Here is a 23341-nt window from a genome sequence, read left to right on the forward strand (position 1 = left end):
AACCCCTATCCCTGTTAAACAAGAATTCTCTCCCTCCCCCTCCCCCAGCCCTTGACAACCGCCATTCTTTCCTTCTCCACTTGATTATTTTAGTGGAACCATACTGTGTTTGTCTTTTATGTGACTGGCTTGTTTCATTCAGCATACGGTCCTCAAGAGTTATTCATGCTACAACATGTGTCAGAATTTCCTTCCTTTTTTAAAGCTTAATGATACTCCATTGTATGGATCTAACACATTTGGCTCATCCACTCTTCCGTCCACAGACATTTGGGCCACTTCCACTTTTTGGCAATTGTGAGTAATGTCGCTGTGAACACGTGTGTACAAATATCTCTGAAACCTGCTTTCAGTTGTTTTGGGTATATACCCAGAGTGGAATTCGTATGCGGTAATTCTTTTATTTTTCATTTTTGAGGAATAGCCATACTACATTCCACAGTGGCCGCACCATTCTGCAGCCCCACAAACAGTGCACGGTTTCTCCCTATCCTCCTTTCTCCACATCTTCCCCAACGCTTGTTATTTCTGTTGTTTTTTTCTTTTTACAGTAGCCATCCTAATGAGTATGAGGTGATATCTTGTGCTTTCAACGTGTGTTTCTCTAATAAGTTAGTGGTGACGAGCATCTGTCCATGCGCTTTTGGGCCATCTGTGTATCTTCTCTAACGAAATGCCCATTCAGATCCTCTGCCCACTTTTAACTGAGTTGTTGTTTCTTTGTTGGAAGGAACTGTAGGGGGTCTTCATTCAGGACCAGGGGAAGGAGAACAGGAGGGAGGCGGTACAAACTCCTGGGAGAGAGGAACATGTTCGTGAACCTGACTGCAATAATGGTGCCTCATAGCAAAACTGAGCAAAGTGTACGTGTTACATAGCCGCAGTTTACTGTAGGTCAGTAAAGTGGTTTTAAAGAACACAAAGCCCAAAGACATCTAGAAGACTGAAAAGTTTTGGGCAAATTTTATTTCACTTTAGCCCTTCAACAACTAAAGACAAATGACTAAATCAATGATTGTAATAATACAAAGTACTAATAAAAATAGAAATTGAATGGGGTGCCTGGGTGGTTCAGTCAGTTGAGCATCCAACTTTGGCCCAGGTCATGATCTCATGGTTTGTGGGTTCGAGCCCCGCATCGGGCTCTGTGCTGACAGCTCAGAGCCTGGAGCCTGTCTTCGGATTCTGTGTCTCCCTCTTTCTCTGATCCTCCCCTGCTCACGTTGTCTCTCTCTCAAAAATAAATAAAGCATTAAAAACAATTTAATGTAAAATTCTAAAAAAAAAAAGAAAGAAATTAGAAGTTTTCCTTCATTTCCTATGCTCTGAAACAATGTATTTAGCACTGGGAGTATCTGGACTCAAAATTTTCAGTAGAATTTCTTTGTGAAACCATTTAGATCTAGTGGGGTTTTTTTTCCTTCCAATGAGACAGTTTTTTTCACAACCACATTCTATCAAAATTGAGTTATTTAACTTCTAATCTTTGCTGGCATCAATTTTGGTAAATTGCATTTTCCTAAATAATTATCCATTTCATTTGAATTTTCAAATTCATTTAACACAGAAGTATGCAAATTAATATCATTAAAAAAATTTTACCACTTGTCATTTGGTATTTTGTATTTGTGATTTTTCTCAATTTTCTTAAATTAGCATTAGTTTACCTGGTTTGTTAAACTGCTTAAGCTTTAAGATTGTGATTTCTCAGTCAGATGTTTTCCTGTTCTCCAACTCATTGACATCTGCTTCGATCGTTATTTTTCTTCTCTTGTGCTTTCTTTTGTTTTACTTTGTTGTTCTTATTCTAAAGTTTGGAATTTACTTCATGTGTTTTCCTTCCTAAGTTTATAATGTGCTTAAGGCAATAAATTTCCCCCCCAACCACTACTTTATATGTATCTTACAGAATCCTATTTGTTAGGTTTTCATTTCATTATTTTTCAGGAATCCTTTATCTCAGTTTGTATTTCCCTTCCATCCAATAATTCCTTATTTATTATTTATTTTCAATGTATTTTTTAAAAATGATTTTTATTTATTTCTAGGAGAGAGAGAGACAGCATGAGCAGGGGAGGGTCAGAGAGAAAGGGAGTCACAGACTCTGAAACAGGCTCCAGGCTCTGAGCTGGCAGTCAGCACAGAGCCTGACGCGGGGCTCACGAACCGCGAGATCATGACCTAAGCGAAAGTCAGACGCTTAACCGACTATGCCACCCAGGCGCCCCGATTTTCAATGTATTTTTGAGAGAGAGGAGAGAGGGTGCCAGCAGGGGAGGGGCAGAGAGAGGGGGGACAGAAGATCTGTAGCAGGCTCTGCACTGACAGCACAGAGCCAAACTCGGGGCTCGAACCCACAAACCATTTAGATCATGACCTAAGCCAAAGTCAGACAGTTTACTGACTGAGCCACCGAGGCGCCACAATATCTAACAGTTCTTCACTTGAAGGGTTTTAATTTTCCATATGGGTTTTTACACTTCTTTTTAAATTTCTAGTTTTGTTGCATAGTGGTAAGGATTGTTTGTAACGTTTCTACTTTATGTAACTTACCGATCTTTTCCTTGCGACCTAACATATGAAGTATTTATGAATGTAAATGTACACTTAAGAAGATATGTCTGTACTGATCTTGCTTTTCCATAGATTCATAAATTTCAAAAAAAAAAAAGTATAGGAAAATTTCCATGTTTGGAAATAAATATACTTGTAAATAAACTGGGGATCACATAAGATATCACAGTGGGTTCTGGAATATATTTGGAACTGAACAAAAATGAAAGTCCATATATAAAAATGTGATATGCAACATAAGAGGTAGTGACAGGGAAAGGTACAGTCTTCATTGTTAGAAAAGAAGACTGAAAATGAGCAGAAAGCATCTATCCAATAAAATTAGAAGATATAAAACTAAGACTGATAAGAACAGAAAAGAAAGGTAAAAAGAACAAAAAAGAAACTAAGGATAGGATCAATAGGCTAAAAGTCTGTTCTGTGAAAACACTTACCAAGAATAAGAGAAAGACACAAATTGGTATCAGGAGTGAGAGAAGAGACTTAATTAACTACATATCCCACAGACATTAAAATATCATTTACAGGGGCGCCTGGGTAGCTCAGTCGGTTTAGCAGCCGCCTCTTGGTTTTGGTTCAGATCGTGATCTCAGCATTTGAGAGTCTCAGCCCAGCACCCTGACAGTGCAGAGACTGCTTGGGATTCTCTCTCTCTCTCTCTCTCTCTCTCTCTCTCTCCTCTCTCTGCCCCACCCCTTGTGTCTCCTCTCTCTCTCTCTTTCTCAAAATAAATAATAAACATAAAAAATATCATAACAGATTGTGAATAATGTGCCAATAAAATTTTAAATTTAGATGAAATGGACAAATTTCTTTAAAAATTAACTTACCAAAACGCACTCAAAAAGAAATAGAAAACCTGATAGCCTTAGACCCAGTTAAAGGAACTGTCTGTGGTCAAGACTTGCCCTGCCAGATATATAAGGATTTAATAAACCAAAAAAAGTCTTTAAAACATAGGGGTGATGGTGTAAGGACAGGAAGAACAGTGGAAGAGAACGAACGACCCAGATACAAGCCTGTGCACAATTTATGACAATTTATCACCACAGAACACTAGCAAATGAGTCTTTTCAGTAGTTGATGCTGATGCACTAGATGTCTACATGGGGAAGACAGGAAATTTAAACCCCACTTCACTCCATCCGCATAAATCACTTTCAAGTGAATGTAACTTACCACTTTTCAGACAATTCTCAAATAAGATACGAAAAGCACTAACAAAAAAGAAAAAATGGAAAATTGAATTATTTAAGAATCTTTTATGTGTCCTATAGCTTAAAACTGCAGCAAGACTTTTGAAACAGCTGAGTACAGAGAAAAGCGAAGCACCGATTACACAAAAGTCAGGATAACGGTGATCTTCGGGACAGAGGAGGAGACGGCGCACACAGGGCCTCCGAAGGTGTTAGCTGTGTTCTGTTTCTTACCTGAGACATAGATACCCACATAGGTGCTTTGATAAATACGGTTAAGCTGCAATTTCGGGAGTCCCCAGAGACGACGCGCTAACATTTGCTGATTCACTGGAACAACTCACAGGACTCAGCACACGGTGCTCCCAACAGCTAAGATTTCTGACAGCAACACACACAAGGACACACAGCTGTATCGGCAAGGGGCAAAGACACAGGAGGTGGAGTCTGGGGGAGTCCAGGCGCCCCCTCCCTGTGCTCTCTTCTCTCACGAGAGCACATGCTCTCCATGAAGATGCAGCTACGTGCAACATTCCTGCCCCAGGAAACCTGCCAGAGACTCAAAGTCTAGGGGTTTCACGGGGGGGGGGCTGAAGACCCCTCTGCCCACCACAAATGTGGACCGTCACAACGAAAGCAGGCGTTAGAGTTCCAGGTAGGCAGAACCACCGTGTTGGCGCAGGAGAGGTTTCAAAAGCCCAGTTCCCGTTCTCCAGCCTAGAACCAATCTCACAGGCAGGTCTTTCTAGAGAAGTCCTCAGGCCTGCCATTTTAACTCCTCCCTGCACAGCTCACACAGGTGTTCTTTGCACTTCTCTCTATGAAACAGAACATAATGATATTTCACAATGAAAGACATTTAAAAAATGGGTGACCAACATACTATTAAATCTGTGTTTAAAAGTCACGTAGAAGACATCTGCAATATATTTGCAATATATATAATTGACAGTGTATGGAATGTATAAAGAATTCCTACAAAATACTAAGATAAAGGTAAGACAGCTGCAAAAAAAGACAAAACACCTGAACAGGCTCTTAAAATACAGAAACAGTTCATAAACACAAGCTCCTCAACTTCACTAATAATCTAGGGGATTGAAACCACAAGAAATTACTACTATACTGGTGGGAGGGAGACGCAACCACTTTTGAAAACAATTCGGACTTTAGGAAAGTAAAAGGCACGCATATTCTTTGACCCAGTAGTTTTCTGAGTTATGTGTACAAATTCATGAACATGCACACCAGGTCATATGTGCAAGAACATTCACAACAACATCAACAGCCAAAAACCGAAACCAATCCAAATGCCACCAAAGCAGGATGGAGAAAAACAAATAAACCCAAACCAAGAAAAAACCAAAAACAAACAAGATGGATAAACTGTGGTATAAGCACATAAAGGAATATTCTACAGTGATAATATAAATTTTTACTAAAAATTATTTCAAAAATAAAAAATCCCTATATCTACAATTTGGAAGAATCTTACAAACATAATGTTGAAGCAAACAAGACAAAGTAGAATACATAAACCCTCATCCTATTTATAGATCTAAAAACCAGGCAAAACTGAACTATATTACTCATGGATGCACACATGGGATATGCTATGAAGACAAGAAAATTACCACAAAAATCAGACAGTTCTCTCTAGTGTGTGGAAGAAGTTATGATGAGGGGAGCCATCTGGGGACCAGTAACACCTATTTCTTGATCTGCCTGATGATTATGTGTAATTAAACTTTATAATTTTTAAATAATTCTTTAAATTTAAATTGTATACACATACCATGTACTTTCTATTATGTATCTTCTTTCTCAAAAAATTTGAGAGGCAAAAATTAACAAAAACTAACGAACAAAGGATTAACATGACAAACATACAAAGACGAAGAGGTGCCTGGGTGCCTCAGCTGGTGTTTGACTCTTGATCTCAGCTCAGGTCTTGATCTCAGGATCGTGAGTTCAAGCCCCATGCTGGAGCCTACTTAAATAAGCAAACAAACAAAACCATACAGTGAACACCCAAGTTGCCAAAAGCGAATGATCCAGGAGTATAAACACACAGTTCACCAGAATATACAGACACTAAATAAACTTAGGAAAAAATGTTCAACTTTTCTAATAACTAATACCATGAAGCAACATTTCATACTTATTAAATCAAGGAGAGTGAAATACTGTGATAATTTATAAGATAAATGGCAACCACGAAGACTGAGTAGCTGTGTGGAATAATTTAATATTGGGAAAACAAGAGACTAAATGATGAGTACATTATGCTTACAGCTAAGAAAGCTGTATGGCTAAAATCTGTAAAGGACTCATGAAAAAGGACAGTAGCTGATGTGACTGAAAGACAGGATTATGACTGCAAAATTTTCCTGGAATATATTGTAAATATGTTTCATTAAGATACAGGAATTTTTAAACAAAGAAAACTCAATAGTTCCTTGTGATTCTAGAGAACAAAGTCTGTATGTCATAACCCCAATACCTTCCACAAACTAACTTCAACTTGTATTCTTCACTCGGTGCCAGGCATCAAGCTAGGCACTGGGGTACAGAGAGGAGCAAGGCATAATTACTCCCCTCAGTGAGCTTCTAGGCTGGCAGGAAACAGACATGTCAACAAATAATTACAACTCAGTGAAGTAAGTCCCACAAAAAAGGTCTCTTTGTAAAAGTCTAGGACTTCCTGGGGTAACCGGCTGGCTCAGTTAGAAGTGCACCCAACTCTTGATCCTAGGGTCATGAGTTCAAGCCCCACGCTGAGTGTAGAGATTATTTAAACTAAAAAATGAATAAATAAATAAATCTGACTTCCCACAGAAACAGACACATACTCATGGTTGCTAGAGAGAAGGAGGGAGGGGAATGGGCAAGATGGATGAAGGGGAGTGGGAGGTACAGGCTTCTAGTTATGAGATGACTAAGTCTAGGGGGTGGAAGGTACAGCCCAGGGAAGAGCCTTGTGTAGTGATAGACAGTAGCTACACTGTGGTGAACTAGCATACAGAATTGTCCAATCACTGTTGTACCCCTGAAAGTAATGTGGCATTGTGTGTCAACTATACCTCTATTTAAAAAGGAGGTGGGGGAGGCGGTGCTTGGGTGGCTCAGCTGGTTAAGTGTCTGACTTTGGCTCAGGTCATGATCTCACGGTTCGTGAGTTTGAGCCCCGCGTCGGGCTCTGTGCTGACAGCTTGGAGCCTGGACCCTGCTTTGGATTCTGTGTCTCCCTCTCTCTCTGTCCCTCCCCCTCTGTGCTCTGTCTGTCTCTCTCTCAAAAATAAATAAACATTAAAAAAATAATAAAAAATTAAAAGGAGGTGGAAGTGAGTCTATGGCTTCCCAAATGAAGGAAAAACTCAGGAAAACTGTAGAGAAGCTCTCCAAAGAACAATGAACTGGAGCACAGGTGAAACCTTCCAGACAGGGTGGGGGTGTGAAGGGTAGTCTATGCACTATTTGTACCAAGTGTGAGTGTGAGGCAGATAGCAGGGGGCTGAAGAAGACTGCCTAAAAATCTCGAAGACACACTGGCTTTCGGCGTTTAGTTCCCAAGAGTATTTTGCAATTACTGTGAACCTCTTTGTTTTATCTTTTCTTCCCTTAAAAGAAATATATATTGGGGCAGCTGGGTGGCTCAGTTAAGCATCCGACTTTGGCTCATGAGGTAGAGCCCGGCATTGGGCTCTACACTGTCGGTGCAGAGCCTACTTCAAATCCTCTATCCCCCTCTCTCTGCCCCTCCCCCGCTCATGCTCACTCTCAACAAAAATAAATTAAAATTAAAAGAAGGGGAAGAAATATATAAAAATAAAAAATATATATGTTAAAATAACTATTTAGTTAAAATCTGTATTTTTTAAAATATTTATTTATTCATTTTGAGAGAGAGAAAGCAGGGGAGGGGCAGAGAAGAGAGAGAGGGAGAGAGAGAATCCCAAGTTGGCTTCACACTGTCAGTGCAGAGCCTGACTCAGGGCTCGATCCCATGAACCATGGGATCATAACCTGGGCTAGCATCAAGAGTCAATGCTTTGCACGGCAAAGGAAACAATCCATAAAACTAATAGGCAACCAACGGAATGGGAAAAGACAGTTGTAAATGACATATCAGACAAAGGGTTAATATCCAAAATCTATAAGGAACTCATCAAACTCCACACCCGAAAAACAAACAACCCAGTGAAGAAATGGGCAGAAGACATGAACAGACATTTCTCCAAAGAGGACATCCAGATGCCCAACAGACACATGAAACAATGCTCAGCATCCCTCCTCCTCAGGGAAATACAAATCAAAACCACACTGAGATACCACCTCACGCCAGTCAGAGTGGCTAAAATGAGCAAATCAGAGACCTCTAGACGCTGGTGAGGATGTGGAGAAACGGGCACCCTCCTACACTGTTGGTGGGAATGTAAACGGGTGCAGCCCCTCTGGAAAACAGTGTGGAGGTTCCTCAAAAAATTAGCAACAGAACTCCCCTATGACCCAGCAATAGCACTGCTAGGAATTTACCCAAGGGATACAAGAGTGCTGATGCACAGGAGCAGATGTACCCCAATGTTCATAGCAGCACTCTCAACAATAGCCAAAACATGGAAAGAGCCTAAGTGTCCATCAACGGACGAATGGATCAAGAAGATGTGGTTTATCTATACCATGGAATACTACATGGCAATGAGAAAGAATGAAATCNNATGTGTAGCAACATGGATGGACCTTGAGGGTGTTAGGCTGAGCGAAATAAGTCAGGCAGAGAAGGACAAATACCATATGTTTGCACGTATAGGAGGATTAGGAGGAACTTAACAGAGGACCGTGGGGGAGAAGAAGGGGGGAAATGGTGGGGGAAAGGGAGGGAGGCAAACCATGAGAGACTCTTGAATGCTGAGAAACAAACTGAGGACTGATGGGGGTGGGGGGAAGGGGGGTGATGGGCATGGAGGAGGGCACTTGTGGGGATGAGCACTGGGTGTTATATGGAAACCAACTTGACAATAAACTATTTGTAAAAAATAAATAAATAAATAAAATAAAAGCACTAATCCTAAAATAAAATAAAATAACAGAGGAGCTTAAGAGAAATCTTTATTACCCAGGGCATAGATACTACCATATGCTTAGATATATTGATAGTGCAGAAAAATTACATTATTGAAATATTCACACTTTATCTCCCTGCATTGAATTAATTTAAAAAAGGTAGTTTATATTAAAAAAAAAAAGAGTCAATGTTTAACTGACTGAGCCACCCAGGCACCTCTTAGTTAAAAATGGTATTAAAAATATACTTATGTTTAACTTTTATATATATTTTTTAATTTTAAATTTCAAACATACAATAAAAAGTGAGATCCATGTATTCACCAACCAAATTTAAGAAGTTAAATTCTGTCCCGTTTCTCTTCCAAGGACATAAAACATTTCAGATGTATTTAAAACCCTACTTACTCCTTTTATCCCTTTCTCTTCTCTCCCACCTCATAGATAATGCTGACTCCCCCAAAGTGGACGCATATGATTTATCTGAATGTTGTTCTTTCACTACACATCTAACACTAAGGGCTTTGCCCAGTTTTTAAAGTCTGGGTTTCCTTATCAGTAAGATGAAGGCAAGAGCTACCTTTCCCAGTTAGTGGATCAGAAATAGAACGTCGAAGCACCTGGGTGGCTCAGTCGGTTGAGCATCTGACTCTTGATTTCAACTCAGGTCATGATCAGCTCCGGGTTGGTGGGTTTGAGCTCCACTTTCAGATCTGCACTGACAGTGTGGAGCCTGCTTAGATTTCTCTCTCCCTCTCTCTGCCCCTCCTCATAGATGGATGGATAGATGGATGGATGGATGGATGGATAGATGGATGGATGGATGGATGGATAGATGGATGGATGGATGGATAAAATGTATGTGGTGGCCAACAGCATGACTGCCACTGAAAAGAACTCAAGACCCAGAAATTTCCTCTTCTTCCTAGTTGACTATAAGCTACTTTCTAATGTTTATTTTTGAGAGACAGGGACAGAGAGACAGCGCAAGCAGTAGAGGGGCAGAGAAAGAAAGGGAGATACAGAATCTGAAGCAGGCTCCAGGCTCTGAGCTAGCTGTCAGCAGAGTGTGACTAGGGGCTCGAACCCAGTAACCGTGAGATCATGACCATAGGACACTTAACCGACTAAGCCACCCAGGTGCCCCTATAAGCTACCTTCTGACAGCAGCCTGGCTAACAAAATGTTGGTTCAATTTAGCCTTTCATTTCCTATGCCAAACACTTCTGCCTCCCTTCTTTCCCAATTTCTGACCTCTATCTAACCCAGTCTCTGCCATTACTGTCCCTTAACCTTGACAAGGGCACAGGAATGCGATTTGTCTACATTGGTGGCACCAGGAGCTGTCAGGTGTCTGCTCCATCTCAGGCCCGTAGGTGCCCAAAGTTCTGAGCAACCTGAGGGCCGGCGAGGGCTACGGGATTGAAAGCCTGGTGTTGTGGAAGACGCCTGAGAGTCAGGCAGCTCTTTCCACGCAGGGACAAGCTCTTTGTGCTTCAGTCTCCTTGTCAAAAGTGAGCACCGTTTTACTTCTCTAATAGAACCCTTACCACGTACCAAGTACCCTTTGAAGCATTTGTTGCATATATTAAGCCATTTAATCCTAACAAAACCTCCAGGATGCAGGAGAGAGGAGTTCCCCTACACAACAGAAGGAAACCGAGGTACTCAGTTTAGATGACGAGTGGACAGTCACAGGGCCAGTAGCTGGAAGAGCCCGGATTCGACAGGAAAAGGGATGCAGTCTGTGCCCTTAACCGCCTTCCTCTGCGGAGGTACTGTGGGGCTTAAGTTGTAAGAAAACGGGTCCCAGGCACGCGGCACACAGTACGCCCAAAATACAGTGGCCTGGCTCGTGACCGTGGAAGGCTAGAGAAAAAGTACGGAGCTTCGGTCTTCACCGGGGATGGGGGAAGTGCCAGAGGTCTGGGCTGCGCTCATCCAGACTGCAGTGCGCCAGGCCCTACGGAAGGCACAGGAGTATGGGAACCAGAACGCCACGGGTGCCAGGCCGGCTCTCCCACCGACGCCGGAGGCGACCCCGGCCCCACCCCGGGGCCTGATTCCCCGTCTGCGAACACGCGTGCTTCTCTGCGCTCTCACGGCCTGCGGGTCCGCGACAGAGGGCTCCGCGGGCCTCGCCCAACCGGGGCGGGCAACGGAGGAACCGGCGAGCCTTCCTCTCCGGGCCGGGTCGCCGGGAGCGGAGCGGGGCTGGGCTGGGTCCGCCCGCCCGGCGAGTCCAAGCGCGCCGCACTCACCTCTCCGGCAGGCTCGCAGCGGGCGGAACCCCGGTCCAAACTCCGCGCGCCGCCGCCGCAGCCCCCGCGCCGCGCGCCAGCTCACTTCGCGCCGGAAGCCGGCCGATTCCGATTGGCTGCTTCCTGAGGAAACCGACCAGTGTCCTTGCGCCGTGGCACCTGTCCCGCCCCCGTGGGCTGCTGGGGCGGGGTGTTCCTGACGCCCAATCAGAGTCCGGAATGCGAGGTCAGGTGACGGCGGTTCAACCTGGGCTTCCGGCACTCTCAGGAGCTTTGTTGTCCTCGTGTTTCTTAGCTTTGGTGGAGGATTTAAGACGGGCGCCTGGAAGGGAGCCGGGGCGGGAGTGAAAAACCCCGGAATCTGAGAGATGCCTGAGACTTGGCAATTCCCACAGGCCAGGCCGAAGCTCTGCGCCCGTGTCTCTTTGGCTCTTAACCCGCTGTCTCTGTGAGGCTTCGGGGGATTCTGCTCCCCCCCCCGCCCCCGCTTGTAAAGCTGGCCTCTGCCCCAGTACGTGAGCGACTGTAAATTGTCATTGACGGGGAAAGGGGTCTCAAACTCAGATGCCTCGGGGACAAGTGCAGTACCCGAGTGAGAAGCCATTGCTGCTGTTCCAGCTGATTGTTGCCATGCGCGACTGTGGGCTCTGTAATGCCAGATATATATATATATATTTTAATTTCCTTTCCTTCCTTCTTTTCCTCCCACCCTTCCGCTTCCCTCCTTTCCTCCCTCCTGCCCTTCCTCCCTGCCTCCCTTTCTTCCTCCCTCCCTTCCTCTCTCTTTTAAGAAAAATTGAAAATGGGTTTATGTGTGAAATCAACCAATTTTTAAATGCTACAAAAATAACACTCTGCAAACAAAACACATTATTAACTTACTCTCTATAGGAAGAAGCAAAAGCAGATTTTTAATAGCAAAATGGCCAAATAGGAAGCAAGATAGAGACAAAGTACAAGGTATGAAAAATCTATCAAAAGAGAAAGCTGCATACACTTACACTCAAAGGAGGGGTACCACCCAGGGTGATAGGTAGGGTCATCTCAGAACTCAGCTGAAATTGCCTGGGCCACACACTGCCTGAATTCTCTAGCCTTTTTCTTCATTGTCCTTCACATTTCTGCCTTCCCTAGTGCCAGGCATGGTGCTAAGCTCTTGAGAACTTTCTCATGTAGCGCACAGGATGTTACACCGCTGCGGAGGAAGCAGACACTTGAACATTGATGCCAAAAGCGATGGGAATCGTGATCATATTAAGGGAGCACCTAGGAAGGACACATCCACAGATTGGCAGCTCTACGTAGGACTCTGAGAGAGGAATAAGACATGGTTTGGAAGCAAAGGCCAGGAAACCGGCAAGATGACAATAAGTTACCTTTGAGGAAATGTCAGGGAAATGAGCAATATGGAGAGACAATACACGAGAGGAAACGGACCAGATCTGTTTGGACTTCACCCTAAAGGTAAATGGCAATTGTTGTAAGGATGTGGTGACAAGTGGGATAGGGAGAGTCTGGTGCCCTAATTTTAAGTGAAATCAATGATTTTACATATATGTGTGTACGTTTGTATCCCCACCACCCAGATCGAGGTGTATACCATTTCCAGCGCGTGGCAAGATTCCCCTAAAGAGCTCCCCAGCACTCTCCCCAGCAGTCACCTGGTATCACACAGTGTATACGCTTCTGTAACTTTTTTTTTTTTTTTTGGCTCAACATAGTATCTGTGAGCTTTATTTATATTGTATGTACCAGAGACTCACTCTTATTTATTTCTGTGTAACGTAGAGAAAAATTGCAAAAACTGTGAAATGGCCCCCAAAATCCTGCCTTATGTCCAGTGAAAAGTAAGGTGTTGTGTAGCACACCCTCACCAGTATCTGATTCTATGCAGGCTCACACCTTTCATTGTCTTCGAGATAAAGAACAACTCTAAATTGTTTTAAAGACCGGGTCTTGTCTATAGAAATGCAAATTGTAGCCTGTGGAATGCATTTAATTATTGTCAGTTTGATCAGTTCTGCCAGTTTTGCATCTATTTGTAAAATATTTTATTATTTCTCATTTAACTACAGTATGTGTGTATTTTGAATTTTCCTTTGAATCAGTTGTACTATCTTTCTAGATCTCTTTAATTAGTGAGTTAAATAAAAGCTTTGAAATATGTTTATCTTATATCTTTATGACAGTCATGATTATATTTGATTTTAAAAATTCTTTGATCAATAGCATGCAATTGTATGAGCATGCTACAATTTATTTGTCCATTCATCTATTGATGGACATTTGAGATTTTTCCCTTTGGCTATCATAAATAAAGCTGCTGTGGACATTTTTGTAGAAGTCTTTTGTGACTGTGCATTACTTTTTCTTGGGTAAACAGCATCTAGGAATGGGGTTTCTGGGCCATAGGGGTTAGTGTATATTTAACTTTGCTAGAAACAATCATGTTTCCAAAGCAGGTGTATCATTTTATTTTATTTTATTTTTTATTTTTTAATGTTTTATTTACTTCTAGGAGATAGAGAGAGAGACAGCGTGAACAGGGGAGGGTCAGAGAGAGAGGGAGTCACAGACTGAAACACGCTCCAGGCTCTGAGCTGGCAGTCAGCACAGAGCCCGACGCGGGGCTCGAACCCACGAACCGCGAGATCATGACCTAAGCAAAAGTCGGACGCTTAACCGACTAAGCCACCCAGGCGCCCCAGGTGTGTCATTTTATACTACCACTGACACTGCGTAAGTGTCACAATATCCGCATCCTTGCCAACACTGACGTTGCCAATCCTTTTCATTTTAGCTATTCTGCAGGGCGTTTAATGGTATCTCCTTGTTGTTAAACTTACCGTAGAAGGTTTTCAGGAGAAAAGTAACTTGAACAATTCCTTTCCACCCCGGGCCTGGCAGAATGGCTCCTGTAGAGAAGGTGGTGAGGAGATGGGCCATTCTGCCATCAACAGGGTACTGTCCAGAAAACACACCATCAACATTCCCAAGTGCATCCATGGAGTAGAGCTCAAGAAGCGCGCCCCTCAAGCGCTCAGAGAGATCCAGGGATTTGCCAGGAAGGAGATGGAAACTCAGATGGGGGCACAGACAGCAGGTTCAACAAAGCTGTCTGGGCCAAGGGAATAAGGAATGTTCCCACCGTATCCGTGTGCAGTAGTCTAGAAAACGTAGCGAGGATGAAGATTCACCAATACAGCTCTACAAGTTAGTTGCCGACGTACCTGTCACCACTTTCAAAAAATCTACAGACCAGTAATGTGGATGGGAGCTAATAGCTGATTGTCAAATAAAGGTATAAAACTGCAACAAAAAAAGTAACTTGAACAGATTTTAGAAAGCTCCTTTTGGTTGTTATGTGGAGAATGCCATTTGTACACTGATGCTCATAGTGGTGTTACTGACAAGAGCCGAAAGGTGGAAACAAACCATGTGTCTATTGGCAGATGAGTGGATAAACAAATGTGATGTACACAGGCAATGGAATCTTATTCAGTCTTAAAAAGGGATAAGATTCTGACACATGTAACAATATGAACCTTGGAAAAATTACGCTAAATAAAATAAGCCAGGCACAGAAGGACAATTATTGTAGGATTCTACTAACATCAGGTACCAGAATTCAGAGGCAGAAAGTGGGAAGTAGTGGTTACCAGGGCTTGGGGCGGGGGGTATAAGGAATTACTGTTAAACAGGTACAAATTGTCTGGGATGATGAAAAAAGTCGAGATGGATGGTGGTGATGGATGCAGACACTGGGAGTGTAACTGATGTCATGAACTGGACACTTAAAATGGCTAATGGTAAACTGTACGTCACACCCAGGGACACGCAGGTGTGCGCATGAGCCTGGTATTCTGGGGCTGAGAACTGAGCGGCGGCTCCTGTGGTAATTGAACCTGCAAATTTTTAATTTATAGAAGTCACTGAGTGAGGGCACGGAAAGATCGTATTCCTTTACACTTCCAAGAGGAGGAAGCACGCCACGTGGGGCCACATGGGGAAGCGACAGGTTTGGTCAGGACGCATAGGAAGGAGCAAGGGAAAACCTAAGCCGGAGCCTTTATCGGGGTTTGTGCAGGGAAGGCAATAAGCCAGGGCAGGGAAACTGGCCTGGGACTGGCTGGTGTGGATGATCGTGGTGGGCTTGGGGGTATGGGGGAGTGGGTTCCCAGATGTCTAGTACCCGGCCTGAAATGACTTCGGCCAGGGGAAACACTGGCATAGCACAGGAGAGTCAGATAAGGAGGTGGCTATGGTTACGGACTTGAGATTGGCTGGAGGGTTTCTGATATGACTTTCTGTGCTCGAAAAAGTACGATCACAGGTTTGGGCTCTTCCTTTGGCATCGTGTTTAGTAGATGTCAAAAGGACAAATACAGGATCTAAAAAAAACACAGAGCAGTTGGCCCTGTGGCTATCTGGTATCAGGAAAACTTTCGGGTGGCAGTAGTGGTGACTTTCAGGAAGTAGGGCCTAAGTTGCTCTAAACAACACAGGAAACATTTTAAGAACATTTTACTAGGAACGTGAAAAAGAGGAACAGGTGGGAAGTATAAGGGGGTCCTTCTAGGCCAGCCCATAACTTGGTTTTCCATTTATACAGCATTAGCAAAGCAAAAAAACAAAACAAAACAAAAAACCAGACCCGAAATTTTTGGAGTCTCTAATAGTATCTTCGTTGAGTTTGTAAACTGTATTAAAAACATGATGTTGAAGGGGCACCTGGGTGGCTCAGTCGGTTTAACGTCTGACTTTTGCTCAGGTCATGATGTCACGCTTTGTGGGTTCAAGCCACAAATCGGGCTCTGTGCTGACAGCTCGGAGCCTAGAGCCTGTTACAGATTCTGTCTTCCTCTCTCTCTGCCTCTCCCCTGCTCATGCTCTGTCTCTGTCTCTTTCAAAAGTAAACATTAAAAAAAAAGTGATTTTGACAATAATGTCTTGGTGTCTTTCTCAGGTCAATTGGTATTCTCAGGTCAAGGCAGTTATGTTGCTGGAAGGTCTGAGCTGATATTTAGAAAAGTCTATGGACAGATGAGTGGTATTGTGTATAATCATGAAGAAGGAGTGATCATGGGTGGAGACAGAGGCAGGAGTCTAAGGCACTGGGGAGTGAGGAGTCCTTTCCCCAAGGGGCCAAGGGGTTGACTGATGTGAGGCAGGTGCCTCACGGGACTCAGTTTCCATGACCCAAAGCACATGACCCAAAGCTGAGCTGAGCAGCTCAGCTGGATACAGAAAGTTACAGACTCAGGATCTCTGAGAGCCCCTACACCCAGGACAGCCCAGTGTGTGGCCAGTTATCATTGTTTTAATCATGTACATCAGGAGGCTTAGAGGGCTTGTTTCTTGCATCACAAGCTTTTGAGTAATTTATGGCCACCATAAGTAGTCTAGAAACTTATGCTTGTTTCTTGCATCACAAGCTTTTGAGTAATTTACGGCCATCATAAGTAGTCTAGAAACTCCAGGAGGCATAAGAAGAGTTTGCCCAAGACTCTACAGTAAAGGAGTTTCTGAGGACACTAATGGGAATGCCTGTTGATTTTAATTTGGAAGCAAAATTTGTAAATGAGGACTATGTCGCCACTAGCCCTCAAGAGGACAAAAAGATACAAGACCTATATATCCGCAATGAGTGTGTCAAATGAATCTCTTTGGAGAGGACGTTATGAGTCATGACATACCTGTGCTTCTGGTGGACACGGTGGAGATCCTCTCTGCACAGACGGCATGTGTGGTGGCCAAGCTGTTGAGGTTCCCCATGTCTGGAAAAGGTACCAAGTGTGTCCCCTCAGAAGCGAAGGCAAAGTGTGGCTGAGATGCTGTTAAAATAGGGACTCGATGTAACATATTAGCCACATTTATAAGAGCAAAATATAAACCCATTAATGATTGGATAGATTCAGTAAATTTTTTTTTGAGAGAGAGTGAGAGCGAGCATGAGTTGGGGACAGGGGCAGATGGAGGAGGGAAGGGGGAAAAGGAGAGAGGGAGAGAATCTTAAGCAGGCTCCATGTACAGCACGGGGCTCGATCCCATGACCCTGGCGTTATGACTTGAGCCAAAATGAAGAGTTGAGATGCTCAACTGAGTGAGCCATGCAGGCGCCCCTCAATTCAGTAATTTTAATGATATTAGATGTTGGGTAAGGGGGCCAGAGCATTAATGATGCAATAATCCACCAAGTCACCTGTTATAGACTATTAGCATCCTTCCAAAGCTGATGTGTTGAAGTCCCACCCCCACTGGGGCTGTCTCTGGAGATAAGGGCTTTATGAACATAACTAAGATTCATGAGGGCGGGCCCCCAAGCCAACAAGACTAGCAGCTCTGCAAGAACAGGAAGAGAGAGATTACTCTTTCTCTGCCCCACGGATGGAAGGCCACGTGAGGACACGGGGAGAAGGCCTACAGGCCAGGAAGAGGGGCCTGAGCAGAACCTGAATCAGCTAACACCTTGATCTTGGGCTTCCCAGCTTTCGTAACTGTGAGAAAATAAGTTTCTGCTGTTCAAGTCACCCAGTCTGTGGTATTTGGTTATGACAGCCCAAGGTGACTGATACAGCATCCTTTGTTTTCTCCAGGTTTAAGAGACAGGCAAAATTGGCCTGCCAAATAGAGAAGGAGTGGGGATCATTGCCCCTTTCTTAATTACGTTTTATATAATACGTTTTAATCCTCGAAGGCCCTATTTTAACTTATATTGGGCTGTAATAGCTATTTTAACTAAGGGGTCGGTGGAGTCCCATTGTATCGTGCCAATTTGTAAGTGCCAAAGATTTAGTTTGTTGGGTTTTTAAAAAATGTTTATTTACTTATTTTGAGAGAGAGAGAGAGAGAGAGCGAGAGAGCACACATGTGAGCGGGGGCAGGGCAGAGAGAGAGAATTCCAAGCAAGTGCAACACTGTCAGTGCAAGAGCCCGACTCGGGGCTTGATCTCACGAACCATCAGGTCATGACCTGAGCTGAAATCAAGAGTCAGAGGCTTAAAGGACTATGCCACCCAGGCACCCCAGCCAAAGATCTAGTTTTAATTTCAGTTCATTGTGTCAGAGAGTGTGTATCCAATATGGCATACTTTTAGGGCAATGGGTATTATGACTACGGGAAACTTAGGCAAGGCTATAGTTAAAGTGAGACATTCCAATTTTTTTTTTCTCTAGCTTATATTTAATTACTTTCTTAAGGTTATAGCAGGCATGATGTTTAAATTTAGTGGAATCTCTAGATAGAACTATAATTTGAGCCCCAGTATTAGGACCACAAAGTTTTGTCAAATTGGTACATTTTAGCAAGCGCTAAAGTTAATTTAGAGCTTGGGCTACAGACACACAAACGACAATCAGCACTATTTTTTACCGTTTGTTATATAAATTGAGTATATAAATTGTTTGCACATAAACTTTGGATTTCCAATTGGGTCAAATTAAGGAAAGGTCTTTTAGTGGCGCCTGGGTGGCTTAGTTGGTTAAGCGTCCGACTTTCGCTTAGGTCATGATCTCGCGGTTCATGGGTTTGAGCCCCGCGTCGGGCTCTGTGCTGACTGCCAGCTCAGAGCCTGGAGCCTGTTTCAGAGTCTGTGACTCCATCTCTCTCTGACCCTCCCCTGCTGACGCTGTTTCTCTCTCTCTCCTAGAAATAAATAAAAACATTATATAAAAAAAAAGAAAGGTCTTTTAGTTAGATATCATATATACATATGCAATGTATCTATTATACATCTGCATTAAAATATTACATACATAATCTATTTAGTTGCCCTTTATTTTCTCCCCCTGTATCTAGGGTTTGGTTTTCTTTTGTTCTTTTTTCTCTGCCTACCATTTTCCTCCTGTTTGAGGCTTTTAGCTGTCCGAAGCACTGGTTTTTAGTTTCTGTTTCCAGCTGATAAGAGGAAAGAAGGAGAGAGAAGAGCCCAGGGCTTCTGGGCAGAAACCTCTCCCAATATTTCCACAGCCTAACCTGTCCCTTTCTTGTTACCCTCCAGACACACATCTGTTTTTTCCTCTTAAACAAAATCTTTTTGGGGCGTCTGGGTAGCTCAGTTGAGCGTTGGGACCTTGATTTCGGGCTCAGGTTATGACCTCACAGTTTGTGAGTTCGAGCCTGCTGGGGATTCTCTTTCTCCTCTCTCTCAAAATAAATAAATAAACTTAAAAAAAAAATCTACTAGCACAGCCACACAGCTGTACCTTTAGGTGGGTAGTTTTTCCCTTTTTTTTTTTTCCTGTCTCCTGTCTGTCCCAGACCTTCCCTGGCACCCCCCTCCTCTGTTTTGCTTTGAGTGTTTACCTGATAAAGTCCTAGTTTGAATACTTCCTTCAGGATTTGGGGCATAGGGCCTGTCCCGAGATGTCTGGCCCCAAGCCCTGGGTTGATTTAGGGCAGGGGAAATACTGGCAAGGGATCGGGGGTTATGGAAAGGAAGGGGCTGTGGGTGCGGGCTTAGGACCAGGTTGGAGGGTTTGAATTGGGCTTTCAGAGCTTGCAAAAGCAGCATCGCGGGGGAGATGTAAACAACTCTGGCTGTTCGTGTGGCCCCGTGGTTAACAGACGTCACATAGACAAATACAGAACCCAGGAAAACGGTTTGAGCCGCGCTTCTCCACGCCGGGCGTGTCACCGCAGCCACGTGTGTGTTAGGCGTACCACAGGGCCTTCCAGGCATGAAAGGGCCGCCCCCAAGCCCCAAAGACAACAAACCAGAACCTCCGCGGCATAAACCTCTGTCGTTTTCACCCGTGGAGGACCGTCCGCTCGCCACGCCTTGATACCCCTTCGGAGAGTCACCCCGGCCAACTCCCGGGCCACGCGACTCTGGGCAAGGCGGCAATGGCTTCTCGCCTGGAGCACCGGAAGCGGTCATGTGACTTCCGGCTGGCCAATCAGCATCTCCCGCTGTCTTGGCCTCCGTGATTGGCTCAGGGACTGGCCTGTGGCTCCCGCTGGTCCGTTGCGAGAATGAACTGGGTGCGCAGCAGGTGTCCCCTTTCTGGTGGGGTGGTCAGCCTGTTAGGGTGTCATCTTGGAGCTGGGATTGCGAAGGGAGCGCCAGGTGGAGGAGTGGGAGCCAGCCTGGGAGAAACCACCACAGCGGAGAGTACAGGCAAGATAGGGAAAGAAACTGGGCTCTGAATGGATTGTGCGACACCCTGGATCCTGCGGTGAGGTCAAGTACATGAGCTGATAAGTGCCCTTGCATGCCTAAAAAATTTGCAGGGTGCAAACTAGTAGGCATAATATGTTACTGTTTGTGTTGTGATAGGAGGGGAAAATAGTGTTTCTACGTACCTGCTTGCAAATGCATTAATTTTTTTCTGATAAATTAATAATCAAGGATACCTATAGTGGAATGATAACCGAGTAAATGGGGGAAAGAATCGTAGACTTCCCCTTATATCCTTTTCTATCTTTCGATATTTACACATCTGAGAGTGTTACCTACTCATAGTACTAAAACAGACTTCAAAACCTAGAGGTTGCAATGGTATTTTATAAACCTTAGGAAGAACACATGCTATTACATCAACAACATTGAATTTTCAAACTGTGTGCTAGTAAGATAAGTATATTTACACTCCTAATCACTCAGGAGCAAGGTAAAAAACATAATAGTTAAGAGACCAGGTAGATGGAGCAAGATCTTAATTGAATTTAGCTTAGGGGTGCCTGCTGGCTCAGCCGATCAAGATGCAACTCTTGATCTCAGGGTCGTGAGTTTGAGGCCCACTTGGGTGTAGAAATTAGTAAAAAAAAAAATAAATAAAACTTTAAAAATAAATAAATTAATTTAAGGTTATATATACACAGCCTGCCTTGTGTTTGCTGACAAGATGCAAGAAGCTTTCTGAGATATCCAGTGATACTGCAAAGTTCTTCTGGAATATTCGGTATTATCCACAAGGAACTTCTGTCTCGGAGTAGGATGTAGGAAGTACCAGTAGGTCATCATTCCTGCTGCAGCAATTGGGGGAAAAGGATAAGCTACAAAAATCATATATATTTTTTTAAAGTTTATTTATTTATTTTTGAGAGGGAGAGAGCGAGAGAGTGCACGCGCGCGCACACACACGCAGGGGAGAGGCAGAGAGAGAGGGAGACCCAGAATCCAAAGCAGGCTCAGGCTCCAAGCTGTCAGCGTAGAGCCCCATATGGGGCCTGAACCCATGAACCTCGAGACCAAGATCTGAGCCGAAGTCGGAAGCTTAACGACCGAGCCACCTAGGCGCCCCCCAAAATCATATTTTTTAAAAATATATATTTATTTATTTCTAGGAGAGAGAGAGAGAGAGAGACAGCGTGAGCAGGGGAGGGTCAGAGAGAGAGGGAGTCACAGACTGAAATAGGCTCCAGGCTCTGAGCTGGCAGTCAGCACAGAGCCCGACGCGGGGCTCAAACCCACGAACTGCAAGATCATGACCTAAGCGAAAGTCAGACGCTTAACCAACTAAGCCACCCAGGCGCCCCCCCCCCCCCCATCATATTTTTAAAGACATCAGAGGGCGGTGGAAACAGCGAAGAAAGAGCCCATTCTCGGTGAGCTGAGATTGTTGGTCAATTTTTCCCTCGGTCATTTGTGAAGTCTGGTCATAGACTAAAGACTGTTTGGTTTACACCAAGCTGTTGAGGCCGCTCAGGCTGACTTTACAGGCTACAATCTAGATATGAGGCTCTTTTGCCCATGGGCTATTTGGTAAGTGCTGGGGTAGACTTGGGGCGGGGAATAGGGGAGGGCCTGGCTGGGGCCTCCGCTGGAAAGTCAGGGTAAGATCTGCAGTCTCTTAGTGCTCAGAAGGCAGAGTCCCATTAAAGGGAAGGGGCTGCAACAAACCCAAGGCAGATCTCATTCTCATGATAATTAAAAACAGGAGATGGACAGAGTCTAACTAAAGCTGCAACTCACTCCAATTCAGCTCCATTCCTGATTGGATTGAGGCATCATCCCTTTAAGCTATGTTGCCTTCTGGAGGATGGATAAACCCTCCAGGGGAAATACAATTAACTTCAACTTCTGTGATTCTTTTAGGCACAATATTTGGCATATAACAGAAAATTACAAGTCATAGAAAAAGCAGGTTACCGTAGACTGAACACTGGCCTCCCTGAGATATGTCTGTCCTAACTCCTGGAGCCTGTGAATGTAGAGACTTTGCAGATGTGATTGAGGATTTTGAGATGGAGACATTATCCTGGTTTATCCCGGGTCACCCAACAAAAGCACAGGGGTCCTGATGAGAAGGAGGCAGAAGGGTGATAGTCAGGAGAAGAAGTGAAGATGGAAGCGATAAGCTGGGGTTCTGGGAAGACGGGATCACAAGTCAACGATGCAGGTGGTTCCTAGGAGCTGGAAAAAGCAAAGAACCGGATCCCTCCTTGGAGCCTCCGGAAGCATCCAGCTCTGCCAATACCTTGACTTTAACTCCGCAAGACTGATTCTGGACCTCTGACCTCTGGAACTGTAAGATAGTAGGTCATCATGGTCTTAGACAACTACGTCTGTGGTCATTTATTACAGCAGCAATAGGAAACTAATACAGCCGGGCAATGCAATGGATCATCAAGAGGGGGTAAAATGAGACAATCAAAGTAGACCCACATCTAATCTGGATGTCAAGGATTTAAAATAACTATTTAGCGGCGCCTGGGGGGCTCAGTCAGTTGAGTGTCCAACTTCAGCTCAGGTCATGATCTTGCAGTTTGTGGGTTCGGGCCCCATATCAGGCTCTGTGCTGACGGCTCGGAGCCTGGAGTCTGTTTCAGATTCTGTGTCTCCTTCTCTCTCTGCCCCTCCCCGGCTCATGCTCTGTCTTTCTCAAAAATCAATAAACATAAAATAAAATAAAATAAAATAAAATAAAATAAAATAAAATAACTATTTAAATATGTTAAAGAAAATAGTGGGGGCAATGGACAAAATGGTGACCAGATGGGGAATTTCAACAGAGAACTGGGATCTGTAAAAAACCAAATGAACATTTCAGAATGGGCAGATCTAACATCTGAAATAAAGAATTCAGATGGGCTGAGTGGCAACGTGGACACAGCAAAGGCAGGAGGTTGGTAAATTTGAAGACGGGCCAACGGGAAATATCCAAATGAAAGTACAGAAAGATAAAGTGGCAAGAACAATGTTAACTGCAAAGAATATGATATTTGGCTAAGAAGATTATTCATTCATTTAATCTTAGAATGTTTGTTGGAGAAAATAAAAGGGAATTTGTGTATTTAAACTA

The 23341-nt window shown here is 43.9% G+C and overlaps 1 protein-coding gene and 2 long non-coding RNA genes across 3 annotated transcripts in view; 1 reads left to right on the forward strand and 2 right to left on the reverse strand.

Annotated features, from left to right (window-relative positions):
• Positions 1 to 11168, reverse strand: part of BLM (BLM RecQ like helicase) — an 87706-nt gene extending 76538 nt beyond the window's left edge. The window contains exon 1 of the mRNA XM_039257372.1: positions 11096 to 11168. The gene's annotated coding sequence lies outside the window, so the exon portion shown is untranslated. The remainder of the gene's footprint in view (positions 1 to 11095) is intronic.
• Positions 11169 to 11822: 654 nt separating this feature from the next.
• On the forward strand, positions 11823 to 12804 carry LOC120248928. The gene is made up of 2 exons (XR_005532708.1): positions 11823 to 12559; positions 12682 to 12804. It is a non-coding gene; the product is annotated as an uncharacterized LOC120248928 (long non-coding RNA).
• On the reverse strand, positions 12299 to 19899 carry LOC120248933. Its single transcript, XR_005532709.1, has 3 exons — positions 19812 to 19899; positions 16792 to 16929; positions 12299 to 12361 (listed from the first exon to the last, which is right to left on the reverse strand). It is a non-coding gene; the product is annotated as an uncharacterized LOC120248933 (long non-coding RNA).
• Positions 19900 to 23341: the final 3442 nt, after the last annotated feature.

The sequence above is a fragment of the Hyaena hyaena genome, unplaced genomic scaffold, assembly GCF_003009895.1.
Source record: "Hyaena hyaena isolate Hyena2069 unplaced genomic scaffold, ASM300989v1 scaffold_13, whole genome shotgun sequence".
NCBI classification, from domain to species: Eukaryota; Metazoa; Chordata; class Mammalia; order Carnivora; family Hyaenidae; genus Hyaena; species Hyaena hyaena.